We start from the raw sequence: 7,080 nt of genomic DNA on the forward strand, positions 1-7,080 counted from the left end.
CCCGGAGGGGTCCGACCAGGACGGGCGTCAGCTGGACAGCAGGATCATGGCTCCGGAAGCTGGTGAGGATGTACTCCGCCACCCCCGAGCGACTGCTCGTCCCTCTGTCTCCAGGAGGTCCTGGAGGCCGGCCTTCGCATCCTGTAGCCGCCTGGCGGTGGTGTCCAGCAGCTGGAGTGCGGCGCCGTATGGTGAAGGAGCCTCCGGCATCCAGATGGGGTTGGCCCCGAGCGCCTCTAGCAGAGGGTTCACCGCGCCAACCCATCTTGTTAATCGGTTGGCGCCGGCGTGCTGCTCTGCCAGGAGCCCCTCCACCTTGGCCTCCCTCTCCTGGAGCGCTGCCTCGCGCTCCTGGAGCCTCTGGTACCCGGCTGCCAGCTCCTCCTCCACGGCCTCTTCCCGCTTCTGGAGCTCCTGCAGCCGGGCCACCTCCTCTGCCTCTTGGGCGGCCAGCTCTTCTTCTTTCTTCGCTGCCGCCGTCACCTGTTCTGCGAGGGAGGCCTGTTGCGCCTCGGCCGTTGTAAACGCCTCCCTCGCCGCCTCCGCCAGCTCCCGGGCGGCCCGCTCCCTGGCCGTCGCCGCCTCCTTCAGCCTCTCCGCGACGATCTGCGCCTCGAGGGCATCCTTTTCCCGCCGGTTGGCTGCCTTCTCCCGCTCGAGCGCTGCTGCCTCTCGATAGCGAGCCTGCTCCAGCTCCTCCCGCAGGAGCTCGCGTCCCTGTGCGAGCTTGGCGCGCTCTTCGGCGTAGCGGGCGGAGACAGTCTTGATGCGGTCCCCCAGGCGGATCTCCCAGTCGGAGAGCCGCTGGCGCTCCGCCTCCAGCTTCTCCCACTCCCGGCGCATGCCAGCCTCTAGCTCCAGTTGAGCTTGTTGGCATTTGGCTATGAGCCGGGAGAGTGGGACCTCCGCTGTGCTCGGGAGGAGATGCCTTCCCAGTACCACCTCCGGTTCCTCCTCCTCCACTGGTGGGGCGGCGCTACTGGCGACTTCGGCGGCCTCCGGAGCCGCAGCCTCTGCTGCTTCCGGAGCCGCAGCCTCTGCTGCCTCCGGAGCCGCCACCTCCGCTGCCTCCGGTGCCGCCGTCGCCGCTGCCTCTAGCCCAGCAGCCTCCGCCGTAGCAGCGACCCCCTCAGCTGCCGGATCGGCTGGGGAAGGCCCGACCTCGGCGCCCGGCGCTGTTGCCGGGGCCTCTGCCGCCACAGTGGGCCTGATCGCCTCCTCTTGGGGGGCGGCTTCTGGACGTGGTGGCATGGTAGCCTCCAGCTCCGGACCACTGGGCCCGGAGGCTTCTGGGGCTACTCCTGGCGGAGGCCCTGCTGGAGCCGATGCCGTAGACTCCGGCGCTGGCTGGGGGCCGGCTCCCCCAGTTGGAGCATTTGAAGGTTGCGGCCTGCCGTACCACCTGTTTGGTTAAGCACCGGAAGCCATGGAAGGAAATGAAAAACCTTGATAAAACCACTTACGGGAAGTCGTACCACTCCCATCTGCCCCGGGCGGCCGGGGGGACCTTCCTCCCTACCGAGGACCCCCCGGACCTCTGGGGGCCGTCCCCGACCTTTGAGCCTCCTGGCGGCGGCGTTGGGGACGGTGGTCTGATCTCGGACGGAGGCGGTGGTGTCGCTGGCCGCGGCCCTGGTGGTAGTGGCGGAGGAGCCTGTTGTCCCGGCGGAGGCCGGTACTGTGATGGAGGTGGTGCAGCTCCGCTCTGTTTCTCCACCCCCGTTGTCTTCTGGCGCTTGGGCGCCGGCTCCCCCACCAAGGAGCCATCGCCTCGCTGGAGCCTCCGGGACTTGCTCCCTTCGGCTTGGCTGCGCCGCTCGGATGCCGCCCCCTGAGCTTCGCCGCTCCTTTGGGCCGGGGCCGCACCCGCACTGTCTTTCTGCCGGTGCTCTAGCACCGGCGCTTTCTCTTTTCCCTTCCCGCCGGGGGCCGGACCACTGGGTCCCGGCACCCCGGCACCTCCGCTGGGGCGTTGCTGGCGGTCCGGTGTGGCGCCGGGGATCTGGAGCCCGCGGTTGGGGTCGCCCCCCAGTTGCCGGACCGCCAGGCCGCCCTCGTCCAGGGTCGGCATCGAAGACAGGACCGATGACCGCAATGCCTGGTCCTCGCACAGGGCCTTGACCCCGCTCGGGAGGACCAGAGACTCCGGGATGAACGCCTCACCGGTCATCGCCCGGACCGCTGCCTCCAGCTCCGCCCTGGTGAAGTCGCCGCCGGGCCCGCGTGCGATCCTGCAGCAGTCGTTCAGCCCCGTGTACACGTAGGCCATCCGGGACCGCTGCTGCAGGGGTGCGATTCGCCGCTTCAAGAAGTCGCCCAGCACCATCATAGAAGTCAGGCCATTCCTTGCCAACTTCTTGATCCGGTACAACACTGGGTCGAGCTCCGCCGGTATTGTCGGCCTGGCCTTCCAGGTGCTCCGGTCGCTCTGGGGGCCCTCCGTTGGCAGCTCCAGGCGGTCATGAGGCTCGTCAGCCACGATGACCCAGCCTTCACGCCACTCCTCCCACTTGGAGCTGGAGAAAGCGGCGATGTAGGAGCCCGCCATCCCGTGCCGGAGCTGGAAGTAATAAGCGCCAATCTCGCCGCGTTTCTTCCCGGTCCTGACTAAGGAATAGAAATGTTTGAAGATGATGGTGCAGGGGCGCACCCCCACGAACATCTCCATGAAATGGGCGAAGACCGCCGCGAGAAGGACGGAGTGGGGGGTGAGATGATGAAGTTGGAGGCCGAACTCCTCCAGGAGTAGGAGGAAGAAGGAGGAGATCGGAGGAACCAACCCGCACATAATGTACGAATTGAAAAGGACGAATTCCCCCGTGGCAAGGTCGCGGAGGGGAGTCTCGCCGGCCCTAATCTTCCCGGCGTTTGCCGGCGCGGTCCACCCCAGGAGGCGCCGTACCGCATCCAGCTGTTCCCGGGTCTGGAAGCGGCGCGGGAAAGGAAGTGAAGCCATGGAGATTGTTGGGGTGGATCGCGAAGGGGCAAGGAGGAGAGAGGAGCCGGGCACAAGGAAGCTGATCGCGAGAAGGGATGCGGAGACGAAGGGGCGCTACGGCGTCTGTTGATGGCAAGAGCGAAAAGGTAGCCGTTCCCTTCGGCGCATACCTTTTATGCAAAAGGCTGCTCCCCCTTAGCGTCCCGCGGCGGCTGAGGGGAAGCCGAGCGGTTGCCAGCGCCGCCTTCCCCTACCCTCACACTCAATGACCGGTGGGCTCGGGTCCACCAGTCATTGGCGTGGGTACTGGAGGATCGTGGAAAGGGCGGAATCCGAACCGCCCGAGCCGCGCGGCGGGCTCGAATGAGACAAGAATCTGAACCGTCTGACGCGCACGGTGCGCGCGGAAGACGGGTCCCTCGGGGATCCCGCTACGGGCGAAAGGACATCCGTGCCCTCGCCTGGCGGGAATGAGCTGTACACCCGGCGCGATGCTGGGATTTGACCCCACCTGCGGGTTCATCCCTCTCCCGAGGTGGGCCCGGGGGCCTCTGTCGGTACACACAGATAGGGGTACCTCCTGCTAGGGTGTCCAGGCCCTGGGGCTTCTCATAATCCACGCTCCCCCTCACCTCTGGGCCACGTGGCATACGGCCTCCGGGCCTGACAGCTGGGACCACGGTCTCCGGACCCTCCCCGAGTTCCGTGAGGTCCGGGTCCTCTGCACACCCACGTGGGCGGGAGAGCTCTCGGGTAACCCCTGCGGACCCGGCCTCCCCTGGGAGGTCCAGAGCCGCCACGAGTGATGGCCAGACCATCACAGGCCAGCCCGCTCCGGCCGGCCACGGGGGCCCCGACCCCCTCTTTCCCCCGGGAAGGGGTCCGGTGCCGCCATGTGCTGCCCAGCGGGAGGAGCGGGGCTGACCCCGCCGCGTGCGTGCGGCTGGAGGCCCCTTACGGGTCGCCTCTCCACCTACCAGCATTTAATGCGGTAGCTGAGTTGGGCGCGCCAAGGTCAAAAGGTGCGGCCTGCCACTGACACACGGGGCAGGTAAGCTGACACCACGGTAAGCCTGCCTGATCTGAAGGCGGCGCGTCGTATCACCGCGCACAGTGCGCGGACTGTGTGCAGTCCCGTCACGGTACTGCGCGCGTGATGATGGTCTGTAATAGGCGTGCTAAGGCTTGCGCTGTAACAGTGCGCATGGCACGAGCCAGCGCTGGCTCACCCCCTGACTGGAGGTTCCATCCCAACAGTGACAGCACGGCTACACTGTTGGGCAACGCTGACACCGAACACTGTACAAGACAAGGCTGTACACGGCCGTATCCCGACTGTGGATACGCACATCAACTTCCCGATTGAGAGGACTACGGAGAGGAGCTCGAGGAGACGACCTCCATATCTCTCGTAGAACAAGCTCCTGTTGGCCGGACCCACCTGTCGGGGTCCTGCACGGTGTAAGCACTCCCCTTGCACTATAAAAGGGAGAGTGTACTCGTTAGAAGACAGGTTTTTTCAACAATCAGAAACACAGCCAATACAACACCAAAGTGGACGTAGGGTATTACGCTCCGGCGACCCGAACCACTCTAAATCTTCGTGTCCTTCCTGTGTTCATCGGTCCACCGATCGAGCGCTCCTAAGTCTCCTCCAAACCCATCCTTAACTAGGATTAGGCGGGTGCTTTCCGCCACCCGGCTGGAGAATTCCTCCGACAAACATGAAGCAGTGAAAACACGTAAAGTTACTTACTTTCTCCCATCGGGTCGAATCACTGGGCGTCTGGCAAGAGGTATCGGTCGCGGCGGGAGAGTCGCGGGACCTCGCAAGTAGACACTCGATGAAGCAGAGGCCGCGGAACCAGTCGTGGTCTCCCGCGCCTCCTCCGTCTCCTCCTCCTCTTGCGCCTCGTCTTGCGCCTCCTCCTGTGCCTCCTCCTCCTGCTGCTGCTCCTCCTCCTCCTCCTCCTGCGGCGGCACCCGCGTCACCCCCCTACTCGCCGCCCTCCTCCTCTCAGACGACCCCTCAGCTCCATCGGACGCTGCAGCAAGCTTTGACTTAGCCCTTTGGTAAATCGACCGTACGTTCCTCATCGCACCGCCCACCATCTTTGCTCAATCAATTGCAATATAGAAGAGTACAACAGTAAGTACAAATAAACAAGATGTGCTTAGAAAGAGATGCGAAATAATAAACAAGATATAATTACATAATAATATAGTATTACATTGGTTAAAAATAATCTTCACTATCGGGACAGGCCGGATCATAGGTCTCATCATCACTATCAACCATGTCATAATCAACACTATCCGACGAATCAATGTCGTCATTCACATTGCCTAAATGTAATCATTCTAGCATTTGTAGTTCTTTCGCATTCTGCACCTCTTCCTCCTCCTCCTCATCAACAATCATTTCAACTTCCATTCCGATCGTTTCGGTTAAATCTATCTCAAATCGCCCTTCCAGCCCCTCTTCTTGAAAAAACTCTCCGTCATATGTGTTTGGGTCCAAGTTGTAATCTTCATCGTTTGGGATAGGTATTTTTCCGTGCGGTGAAACCTTGTGCACAACATACCTGTGGCAGAACCGCTCGAATTATTCCGGCTCAAGTGCGCTATTGATCGCCGTACAACTGCAATCAGCCCAACGCACTTCAAACGGAACAATCCTTTGGTCTGTCGGGTCTCCGCCCGATACAACCACGGTTCAGCAGGATCGAAGCAGGTTTACCTCGCACGAAGGCGAGTTCACATCACAGAATAGCTCATCAACTTTTAATTTACAACCATACATACATTATTACAATCTGAGTTCAAAGATAAGTAAATTTATACAACCATGTTTAACCTGACAAGCGTAACAGCTTGTCTAAGCTCACAGCGGAAGGAAAAAGTTTTATGCGACTACACTCGTCGCGAAGGCGAACACCAAGCTTAGCCCAGGGCCTGGTGTCACTCTGGAGGGTCTGTGCCGGCCGGGGACGGGTCCCATTCCACGGACCAGCCAAACGGAACGGACGTTGGCCACACAAGGTTGTCCGTGGGATTCTCGTAGGTTATACCTGAAACAGACATTAGCAAGGCTGAGTATTCTAATACTCAGCAAGGCTTACCCGGGGCTGGGTATACTTAGCCCGTAACTAGACTCATGTAGGCTTTGCAAGGCTCTGGGTTTATTTTCAGCTGAAAAGTAACAAAGAGTATGAACTATTTTCAAGTTTTAGCTTTCATTTTCTAGTTGAGTATTTATTCTAAATTAGCACCTATACTAAGCAAGCAAGGTAGTGATTATCATCCATCAAGATTATCCATCATTAGTTCCACTTCTTACTCAATGTGGTAAAAGGGATAAGTAGTCTCAATCCTCGTGAGAGGCGGACGATTCGAATCGAATTTAACCTTGCAAGGTAAACCTAACACACACGCTTGGAACACCAACAGGGCGTTCCAAAGCAACCGTTTACCTTTCTTTCCGACTCGTGGACAGGCCACCACAAGCGACTTGCAGGACCGTACGCACACCCAATGTGTACAGGACATACGTCTGTAGCGCGACTACAAAACCCGTATTCCCGTCTGCCTTGCAGAACGTACTCCCACAGGTCGGTGCGTGAAAAGAACCAAATTAATCGAGTGGTGGGAGGTATGTCCACTTACCGGGCCGATTGGTTACTAGGCTTACCGCTTACCATATTTCGCGGTATGTGGCTAGTACTTTCAAAAACTTAGCCACCACTACCACACATTCCGACCTTAAGACTTTTATCAAAACAGACAGGGTAAAACCTCAGGTCATGATACAACACATGACCCTGTCCGTCATCCTTATAGTGGTTGCAGAATTGTAAACAAGCAACTCCTATATCGCGCGAGTGACAGGAAATCACCCGACTTCTACCGGTCCTATCTAGCAGAGCGTCTAAACGATAAGGACTCGGGAGCATTACATTGGATTCCTAGGATTCATGCATCTAGGGTTTCACTTCAACTCCTAGACTTAATGCAAGATATAATATAGATAGATATAGATTACAGTGTAACTAAAATAGTGGGATATGTCCGGGGCTTGCCTTCGGGAGTAGGGGTAGGGGCAGGAGAGTCAGAGATTTCCGAACTCGGGTTCGGAACTTCAG

This window comes from Panicum hallii, chromosome 4 (assembly GCF_002211085.1).
Source record: "Panicum hallii strain FIL2 chromosome 4, PHallii_v3.1, whole genome shotgun sequence".
Lineage (NCBI taxonomy): Eukaryota > Viridiplantae > Streptophyta > Magnoliopsida > Poales > Poaceae > Panicum > Panicum hallii.